Source organism: Girardinichthys multiradiatus, chromosome 13 (genome assembly GCF_021462225.1).
Source record: "Girardinichthys multiradiatus isolate DD_20200921_A chromosome 13, DD_fGirMul_XY1, whole genome shotgun sequence".
In the NCBI taxonomy this organism is placed as follows: domain Eukaryota; kingdom Metazoa; phylum Chordata; class Actinopteri; order Cyprinodontiformes; family Goodeidae; genus Girardinichthys; species Girardinichthys multiradiatus.
Window position 1 is genome coordinate 25,897,020 of NC_061806.1, and position 11,648 is coordinate 25,908,667.

General features: G+C 36.5%; 1 pseudogene; it reads right to left on the reverse strand.

Moving 5' to 3' along the window:
* Nucleotides 1-5,908: 5,908 nt before the first annotated feature.
* On the reverse strand, nucleotides 5,909-9,660 carry LOC124878702 (annotated as a pseudogene).
* Between the last annotated feature and the right edge of the window lie 1,988 nt (nucleotides 9,661-11,648).

Sequence of the window (11,648 nt, forward strand, 5' to 3'; positions counted from 1 at the left end):
TCTCGTTGTGCAGCGTTTTCTGCCACACTTTTTCCTTCCCACAGACTTCCCACTGAGGTGCCTTGATACAGCACTCTGGGAACAGCCTATTCGTTCAGAAATTTCTTTCTGTGTCTTACCCTCTTGCTTGAGGGTGTCAATAGTGGCCTTCTGGACAGCAGTCAGGTCGGCAGTCTTACCCATGATTGGGGTTTTGAGTGATGAACCAGGCTGGGAGTTTTAAAGGCCTCAGGAATCTTTTGCAGGTGTTTAGAGTTAACTCGTTGATTCAGATGATTAGGTTCATAGCTCGTTTAGAGACCCTTTTAATGATGTGCTAATTTTGTGAGATAGGAATTTTGGGTTTTCATGAGCTGTATGCCAAAATCATCCGTATTAAGACAATAAAAGACCTGAAATATTTCAGTTAGTGTGCAATGAATCTAAAATATACGAATGTTAAATTTTCATCATGACATGGAAAATAATGAACTTTATCACAATATGCTAATATTTTGAGAAGGACCTGTATTTAGGTGCGGTTCCAGTTAAGTTTGCGCATAAAATATTTACAGAAAAAGCTGCTTTTCTACTTCATAATTGTGATGCTTTGCTTTGAGCATCATAAAATGTAATGACTAATGTTTCTGCTGCTTTCTGCACAACTTTTTCTTCAACACTGACAGCTGTCTGGGAATATCTGAGCGTACAGTGTAGAGCAGCCAGTACAACAGCTGCAGGAGCCAATGCTTTAAGTTTTAGGCAAAACTCAGACAAAATGCCTTGTTCAGGACCCCAAGCTTTTATTTGGTAGTGGATCGAATCCTTTCTAATCCTGATCATGATATAACTTCATTACAGCCAGAAGCACAAATAGGACCAAAAGTAAAAAGCAGAAAGAGCAGCTCATAAAGAACGTATGAGTTAATGGTGAGGGCTTCTGTTTAGTAATTTCTCACTGCATTAATTCTTATTGAAAAATGATTGCTCACTGCACTGCTCTTCAACTTAATACTTAAACATTCTGAATACAAAGTGGATTATACTTACTAATGTTTCTATAATCATCATCGTGTGTGCTGACAATCAGTGAGTGAGTGTGAGACTTTGACCTAAAAACATCCTCTAAATTGTGTACATGTGTTTTACTAGTAGCGTACTGTTATTTTATAGTTGTGGACGGCATAAAATTAAATCTGCAGAAGAATAACGAGATGAATTTCTAAAAGAATAGCTTGTTAAACTCCTATTAGGAATAAAGATAAATAATTACTTTCACATATTTGTTTGTTACTATACATATTTTTAAAGTTAAAAAAAATCATAAGTCTGTTTTTAAACTGCTCTATTTTTTCTATATATAGTTGCATTAATAAAGTATTTGATTGCATACTTTTTTCTATTAGTGTAATTGGCCCAAAACCAAAAACAATCTTTGAAACATAACATAAGAACAAGTTTTTAAAAAAGATTAGAGATTAAAGGAAAAGAAATGATTGCACATTTTTAAGTTAAACACTACAGACTTGTTCTTTTTGATGTTATTCCTATGACACTAATGTCCCAAGACATTAAGTGGCAATGACACAGTCCACGTTGCTTAATCATTCACTTCTCTTAGTTTCGTTTAGCATATTAACTGTGGAGCAAACATATTAACACTGGAAGTGCAAGGCTGCTAGATTTACAGTAACTTTACACAACCAAATTTTATTCTTTACCATGTTGAGATATGAACAAAAAATGTTGTTTATGTACAAGCTAGCATTAGCCGCCTAGCTAGCTAATACAGTAAGTTGGGAAAGCAGCAGTTTACTCTTAAATGAGTTATTACCTACAAGTTATTGGGTTATTCATGATCCAATCATTGATTTTTCTCCACCTTCTACACCTCCCATAAAAAAAACTGGTATTTCTACACACATTGGTTCAAATATTTTTGCCACAACTATTTTGCTAACTGGAGCTATCTGTTTATTAAATCAAATATTGGAACTTGAACTCCATGCACGTTTAGCCAATTAGATTTTCTCATCTTAACCAACAATAAAAACAAATAAAGTGTTTATTTTAATTTTGTTTTAAAATGCAAAATATTTAATTGAAATTTAATCAATTTGACAAGAAATTATTTTTTGATTTTTATTTTCACGAAAAAACAAACTACAAGGAAGGATAATTTTTTATTTTACATAATCCTACACAGGTACATAAGAGGATACTGTTATTTTTAACCATTTGTTCACCACAAAACAAATATAGATGAAAATAGATCAGCTAAATTAAACAAATGATTAATCTACCTAAAATATGGGGGAGTTGAAATAATTTTTTAAATAAAAACTTTGCAAAATATTTTGGTGGTAAATCCCCACCCCCACCATATATTTGCAGTGACATCACGTGGTGAAGCATATGCATTGCTAACAAATATCAAGGTGTCTAATTTTTGTCCTTTATTCATTTTTCTTTTCTAGCTAGTTTATATTATTTGAAACATTAAGAGAAAATCAAACCAAATTTAAATGTCTTATTTATATTTGACCACAAAAAAAAAAAAAAAAAAAAAGACAAATGGCTTGTTTTTCATGTAATTATTTTGAATTTTACAATAAAAATCAGATAAGCTTTTGTTTTTGGTGAATTAGAAAATCCATTAACTTAAACATTCACAGACCTTCAGTGTCACCATCTCCAGATCAAGCCTTTACTGTTTGTGCATGAATCTGTTTAACCTTATTTCTCCCTCATGTTGCAAAGTGTTCAAATGTGTGTTGGTGCATACCAAACTGTAACATTTTAAAAAAACTACTTTTTTCTTTACTCTTTTTTTCATCTATGAGATGAAAAAATTTAAATGACAAGAGAGACTAATGAAATATGCAGTGTAGATTTGAATGTTTTCAGACTTGGATGCTGTTTTGCACATGCAACTGAGTCTTTGAAAGGTGTATTTAAAGCCTAACTCAAAGTCAAGATCTGACAGCTCCTCTGTTTAAACACATGGGAGAAGCCTACCTGAAATCCACAAACATGACTTTTTTTACCCGTCAAACCTCTGTATTCAGCCGAACCTGACGCATGTTTGTATCGTATTGTCTGATCTCTTGGCGTCCTGTATGCCAGTTGTTTTTGTCTAAAGAGAACCAGTGTTTTTCAATGTTGTATAATGACAGATATGTTGCTTGCAATGATTGTTGTTTATCAAAGTGGGGTTAAAGTCAGTAAAACTGGAGTATGTGACAGGAAAGTTAGTTATTGGTGACTGTGCTCCATGTTTAGCTTGGACCCAGGTTACCTTTATACATTCATGTAGTTTATAAATTTTAGAGGATGCTTAAAACCCTTCAAGTATATCTTTTCAGAGATGTACAAAATAGGGAAGGTCGGGAAGAGGCAATCGTAATGGGAGCCAAATATGTGCATACATGATGTACGAAAGTGAAATATCATATAAACCTGCTTGTTTGAGTTTATAGAAAAAGAGGACAGGTAAGCAATATTTGAGTTTCCTCAAGTCTGAGGATGGAATAGGCTAGTTTTAAACTCATAAGGACCATGACTTATCAATAAAGTTTCCTGCTTAAAGTTCAAGCTCCAGTCCAAAATGTAAACCTTTACCAATTAATGTTATGTGTAAAATCTACATCTGCTCAAATGCAAAACTTCTTGCTGGTTTAAGCTGCATGGCAGCGTACAGCACGAGAAAAGCTTCCTTTGACTATGGTGGTCTGTTTTATGGCATGATTTCTGCCTGATCAACTCCTAAGAACATACAGATGAGTTCTGGTTAAATTGTTTAACACCCCCCTGCCCCCTAAAAAAAAAAAAAGGATCGACCCATACCGTAATGACACTCACCTGCAGAGAACAGCAAGAATCCTTCATTGTATGTAGGATAGGAGTTTAATTTTGTTTTCTTCAGTTTGACTGATCTGTTTATAAACTGATAAAGGTTCTTCTCTAAATGTAAATTCACTTCAAAATTCAATGTATCGTGTGTGGAAACTGTAAATGTTTCTATGTGAAAGTATGGAATTTGTGGAAAAAAAGGATCACGGAAAACGATTCCTAAAAAGTTATATATTAAAAAAAATATATATGTTGTCTTTGTGTTTTGTAAATGAAGACTTAAAATCTTGGTAAATATAGTATCATGGATATTGGGATTATTTTAGTGATGCTGGAAAGGTGCTGTATGTATTTTCTGTGAGAATTGTTCATTATGCTGGGTTTTGCACTTTTGTGCCAGTTATACAGTTCTAAGAAGAAAATTATAAATCATAATGGAAATAAAACTTGAAAAAAAAATGTCTTGCATATCATTGCAGTTAAAGGAATTGAATTTTTTTTAAATCTAATTTTGATTTGACATTTTTCTGTTGAAAATTTGCCTTTTACAACAGTCCTTACTGAATTATTTTCAGTTGAAGTGTGTTTGGTGAATAAATACTTGACTGAGTAGTTTCACCTCCTATGGTATTGCATTATATCTTTATTGTATTTCCCCTGTCACATTGTTGCACATCTGCTGCCTTATGCAGAAAAAAGCTCCAGTATCATCATTCCATGCATGTAACAATATTGCATAAATTATCTTATCTTGTAAATATCAGAAAAAAATAAATAAAAATGGAGCAGCATACAGGTCTCATGCCCTGTATACCACAAATGTTGAAGCGATGGCCAGATATCACTAAGACATCATGCAAACACAATGTGCTGATGAAGTCTGATTTACTTTAGGATGAACAGCATGACCCATTTTCTGATTCAGCAGAAACTTTGAACTAACTACTCGGAGCATATAATTTGATTTCTACACACCCAGTTGATCACTTAGTATGGAAAAAAAGAAAATAAAAAAAACCCATACTCCTTAATTCAAATACAAACGTACCATTTAGTGTGGGAGTGCATCAAATGTGACATACTCCAAAGATGTGACAGGAATTGGAATATCTGGTTCATCTCCTCACATTTAGACCTGCATAAGATAGGAAACAATGTAATAGTTTTGAACCTAAAGTAAAACCTTTCCAGGGATCTAGTTCGAGTGATACTGGAATTCTGCATTTACTGATCTGGCATTTTAATAGCCTTGTGCTATTGTTTTGATGCTATTACTGCTCTAACACATTAGGATATATTTAGGATGTTTTAAACAACTACAATACAAAACCTAAAGACTTTGACCACCTGAAACCTCCCTTAGTGTACAGGTTGCCATTCAAGTCTGAAATAAGCTCAGGGAATGCTGTTACACAAGAATAAGTGTTTAAGTTACAAGTTAGAAAGCCTGTGATTATCATGGTGCCAATTACAATTAGCAATACAAGCCAGTAATGTATTCCATTTAAGCACTGAAGGAACATGCTTAGACAGTTTATTCCTGCCACCCTTTAACTTATAAACCATTAGTGTAAATAAAGCTTCTACAAATGGTTTTCAAATGAACGGTGGACCATATTGGATACTGGACTCTGGGTAGCTTGAGAACAGCCCTTCCATGTCTGAATTCTGACTTAAATGACCAATCAAACCTGGAGTTTTTGAAGTTATTTTATGTTCAAACTGAGAGCACATCTCAGCCATCAACCAAAGTGTACAGTTTAGCTTTCTGTTTGACAAATATCTAGCTGGGATTTTTCCAAATGAGAGATCATTGGGTGGGGAAAGACTAGTAAGGTTTGAAGTTTACTGCAATATAAGTAGCCTCTTTTGCTCAGCTTCTCACCCACCCCTGGTCCCCCTTCAAAAATTACTTCCTTTTAAAATAAAGTTCTGCAGAAGCCCATTGACGTCTTGTTAAAATGCCTGCTGGACCACTTCAAGATACAGCTTGCCAACTCATGCAATTTCACAAGAAAATTGTGAAACCAAATTAAACTTTATATATACCAAGTTTTATTTATGAACAGCCTTTTGGTCACATAATGGGAAAACAAGCATAGAGAGCAACACCACACTCGTATCTGTTACGAGCCATTTTGATGTATCCTTCGTCTCCATAGTACTCGCCCCAACTGCAAATAAGGAGTCATTACCAGGCAAAGTTTTTGATTAAAATCCAGGCGAACCTCTTACAAACCTGTTTTTGATCAACCAGTAGTCCTCTCCTTTTTCAGTACCATACCCCACAGCCAACACTCCATGGTTTATGTTGTGAGAACATGTATGGTCTTTATATACACCTTTTAGGACACCAGAAAATTGTCACACATGCTATCACAAGATCAATCATTTAAGAATGGTACAAAGCCAGTGATTTACCATGATGGTAGAAAAGAAACTTTAGCTTGGAAGCATCAACTGCAACAGAAATGGGGCCAATGTTTGCCAGGCCTAGCTTTAAGGCAAACTCATCCGTTTTGGCAAGAAGCCATACCCTGAGCAGTTAGCTGCCTGATATTCTGGGTTGTACTTGCATCGGCCACGCTCAAAGAGTTAAGCAGAGATATTTTCAGACAGTCTAATCTCACAGGGAAATGAAAAAAAAAAAGAGTTAATAAAGTCACTCCCTTTACCAGTGTAGGGATAAGCAGCATCAGAGTTAATGCCACGGTTGTTAATAACATACTTGAAGGCATGTGCCATGAAGCAACCTCAGCAACCATAGTTGCCATATTTTGAGGAACAGTCCACAAGATTCTGAGGACTGAGGGACATCAAGACACCTGTAGTCTTCTTAAGTTGTCCCTCCAAGGCTCCAACTGCACTAAATGCCCAGCAAGAACCACAAGAACCCTAAAAGACTCAATAGTTAGAGGTAACGCATGGAGAAGCACATACAGTCTTGGTTCTTATATTATGGATGAGCTCACCTGTGATTTTACTGATGTTACCAGCCCTTCATCTCTCCAATCCAGTGAAGCTGGCAGAGATTTGTTAATTTTGAGGAATTCATAAGGAACCCTCTCTAGCTCTGATGGTACAATGGTGCCTACAAAAGACGAAGTGATCTCCTTAGTTGTCTGAGAACAGATTGGACGTCAGATTGGAGTTTAAAGCCAAACCATTAGGTAACATACTCATCAAAAATACTCACTAGGTCCCCCAGATGGTTCATTGCCAGCTCATAGGTGTGCAATCCAAGGGAAGCCTCCAAGTTATGGTTATTAATCATTTCCAGGTTCTGTTCCAATAACCGTCTGCGACCAAACTCCTCAACCTCAAATGCAACATGGCGAAACTTTGTGGAACACACAACACAATATTTTTTCCCCTCAGAAACTTACTCTTATTACCTGATGAGCATACAGTTTGTTATGGGTCTTCTTCCACAGCTCCCAGTGCTGGTTCAAATGTGAGCTTGTAGCGGCCACTGCAATACCACACAGCACTGCGAAAAGCAGGCTCCGAAGATCTGAAAGAGGTAAGAAGAAGCAAGTTTTAAAGATTTTACATCAACCGTTTTCAAACCCATCATCACCTTAAATGATGCTGTTCTAGCAAGAGACCTCACTGCTGCAGTTATGCTACTGAATTTAACAATTGTAAATTCAGTGAAAAGATGTAAAATATGGAAAAGGTGAATGCATGCATAATGCACAAATCAAAATTATTTTAAAACTCTTCATAGTGACAGTTTAAATCTTAACCCACTTGCATAGCTGTCCAGGGGAGAAACCGGATTCAGCAGTTCCAGGTTGAATCAGTATGTTTTTATCCCCATGCTTACACACCTGCAACTAATCAGACTTTCGCCAACAGGCTCTTTCTTATCCACTTGGTGGCAGCAAAAACAAGCCATGAACACAGCCCAGATCAGAACTCGGCCACAGAGCAACATGAGATGGAGGCTTCAGTGAGCTTTGCTTTAATCCATTAGCTATGTTTTATTTAGATTTTCAGACACAATTTGAAATAAAATAAACAACACCGTAGCTCCGGTGACTCTAACACCCAGGTACATTTACATAAGTCTGTTTATCCTTTAGCTCCATGGTACTAAGCAAGATAGGAGTAGTAGGATTTTAGATCCTTTTTCCTCCTTCCTCAAAAATGGCTCTTTTTTTGTCAGAGATTAAAAACACACCACAACATCAGTCAGTCAGTCATTTTCTACTGCTTATTCCATAGTGGGTCATGGGGGAGCTGGTGCCTATCTCCAGCAGTCTATGGGCGAGAGGCAGGGTACACCCTGGACAGGTCGCCAGTCCATCGCAGGGCAACACACAAACAAACATGCACACACTCATTCATACACCTAAGGGCAATTTAGAGAGACCAATTAACCTAACAGGCATGTCTTTGGACTGTGGGAGGAAGCCGGAGTACCTGGTGAGAACCTACACATGCACAGGGAGAACATGCAAACTCCATGCAGAAAGACCCCAGGCTGGGAATTGAACCCAGGACCTTCTTGCTGCAAGGCAACAGTGCTACCAACTGCGCCACCGTGCAGCACATGCACCACAACATATGTGAGAATAAAACTTTTATTCTCATATGTGAGAATAAAAGTTTGTCTCAACAACTTTGGCTGTTGAGACAAAGTTGTGTCTCAAGAGCCAAAGACCAAATAATGAACTGAAATTATGAGGCTTTATGAGATTAATTCAATTAATTCAGTTTATTTATATTTATATAGCGCCAATTCACAACACATGTTGTCTCAAGGCACTTCACAAAGTCAGGAACATACATTCCAATTAATCCTAACCATTGAACAGTGCAGTCAGATTCAGTTATTTATTCAAATTGAATAAAACATTTTTCTATCTAATGAAACCCAGCAGGTTTTACATTAGATTTTCAGTAATTTTATTTTGTTGTTTTAACAGTCAAGAGCTTTCTTCCCTATTGTTTTAGTTGGTAAATTGCACTTCTAATTAGGTTGGCATTTCTAAAAGCAGTGATTGCATGAGGATCTATAAAGGCCTAGCAAAAAATGGAGACTAAATATGTGCCTTATGTCTCTACCCTTCTTCCATTTAACATAAAAATTTAGCACAGCAAAAACATGCCTGATTAATTAAATCTGCTTTACTAAAACGCTCATGGAGAACAAATAATACTTACTTTAACAGATGAAAATTAGTTGTCATTTAAAGGTTTTTTTTTCAAAATCTGTAAACTTTATTGATGAAATAAAAAATAAACAAAAAAAAAAAATCCCCACCAACCTAAGCCTAATAAGGAATAAATGAATGATCTAATTTGGACCTAATTTAATACACATGAAGACCAGTATGAGGTTGTAAGTCCCTGCAAATGCATAAGAGGATAATGAGTTGACCAGTAGTGCTACAGGCAGTTGCTTCCAGCAACCAGTGTAAACAGTAACTGAAGGTGATCAGACAACGAGAATATGCCTTGTAGACCATTCAGTGAGCATTACCAGAACTCAATTATTTCATAGAAACCACTATAGATCATTTTGTCCAATATTTTGGTATATGGGAGGTACTCTTTACTAGATGATGCAGTTTGAGATGTTTTCCTTATTGAACTGAACCCTGAATCAATTCAGTGGTTCATTATCTAGACTCTGCTGTGGAGGCCATTTGTAATTGAAAATCCTCTCTCTCTGATGACCTTTACATATTGTTTTGACTGACTGTTGGATGCTCCTGAATCGTCTGACAACACAGTCAACATGTCACGCCACCACTTACGCTTTCTAGTGCTCTCTTTTAGACCTTCCAGCTCTTGGTGCTTAGCTTGTTTCAGACACATAACTTTTTTCTGACATTAAATCTGACCAAACCTTTCCAGTTTTATGTCATTTAGAATTACAAAAAGTATTTCTTGTTGCTACGCATCACATTAGTAACATTACAGTGTGGTTGACAACCTGTTAGCTCGTCAACACTAATGACTTAGAGAAAACAAGAACACACAGACTGATAAAAAGATCAAAGTTAATCTTCTGGTTTTACAAATGCAGTATGTGTTTTTTTGCTATTGTTTTGTAATAACTGCATAAAATTCAGTCAAAGGACATCAAGCATGAAATAATCATGGAAATCTAAATACGTTTATGAACTCATGCAGTAATAATGCAAAACGTTGACGCCAATGGAATAAAAATACATAATACTGAATAGATAGGACATACTATTGCTATTTAAGAAAATAAATCATTAAAAAGTACCTGCCACAGTTACATTAAAAAACACAACGTTTTGGTACTGAATCTTTGTTAAAAAATCCCAGATTAACCAAATCACCTCCGAAGGCAAATGCAGCAGAAAGAATGCTCTTCTGAAGAGAATGCAGCCTCAGAGAGTTGGAGGCAGAGGTGGTGAGTAAGCCCTCAGTCACCACCCACAACAGAGGCAGACCTGTTTTTCATTTAGAAAGTTAAAATAGCAGGAGATAACCAGAATCACAACACACACGTTTTCTGTTTTATTTGGACAAATTATCATTAGTGCAATTTATATTTTAAAGACAATATGTTAAAATAGCACAATCTGATACATTTCTAGCCTCCCTCAATGGTTTTTATCTTTGAATGGGACAGTTAAAGAGATGAATCCTTCCACATATAGTCTATAGTGCTGTCTTAAAAACATCCACATCCTTTAATAATTCAAAAGCTCCAATCTGAGCACGATTCTTTCCTGATTCAGTCCGATTTTGTTCTTAACGTTTTGAGAAATGCCCCGATGTTGTCAGAACCTTGCACTCTCTGTGGAGAGGAAATATTTCTCCATCTCTTTAGTTAATTCAACAGCTGTTGTGTTTTTGGCTAAAGAAAGAACAAATGCAACCTGTAAAGCTGGATATAGTATCAGATTTAATGTTTGTCTGATTTGCTTGCAGCATTTAGAGGTTCTATCTTCTGCACAAGTCCCCAAGTACTTTAATTCCTCTTTAAGCACAGTCCTACCAATAGAAATAGGATTTACTAATACGTAAGCAGGGATTATACCATATACTTAAAGTCACGTTTAGGAAAGGGTCAAAATGATCATTCTGGCGGTTATCTTTAAAACTCTCTGAAGGCATGATAGTGCAGAGTATGTGTGTGCAGGGAGGCAGAGATATGGACAGCTGAAAGAAAAAACTAATTTAAGCTTTTTTCCTCCACTTTCAGGGCGGAGAACATGATGTGCAATGCTACACAGGCAGGCCTATTGGTATAGAAGCAGCTTTGATAAACTTTACCGAACCACTTTAATCCAAGTGGTTCGGTAGGGAATAAAGTTTTGCAGGAAAAAATTTAATTTTGAGCAGGGTTTACCCTGCCTCTCGCCCATAGACTGCTGGAGATAGGCACCAGCTCCCCCGCGACCCACTATGGAATAAGCGGTAGAAAATGACTGACTGACTGACTGACATTTGACCCAACATTTTGATCAACTTTTAAAAGACAGAGGGTATTCCAGCAGCGATATTGGTTCAATGTGACCATTCTGACATATGCATCTGCTTTGATCTAAACCATTTCATTGGAACTCCGCTTGTATGTTTGGGGCCGTTGTCCTGCTGGGTGGTGAACATTCATCGCAGTCTAATGTCATTTACAATCTCAAACAGGTTTTCTTGCAGAATTGCCCTGTATTTAGCTTCATCCATCTTCCTATCTGAATAGCATCAAATCCCTGCTGAAGGAAAGAGTCCTCACAGCAGCCACCCCGTGGATAGAGCAGGATAGAACAACTTCTGCTTCTTGCAGACTAACTCTCAGTGGAAATACAACAGGGTAAAAATCTAAT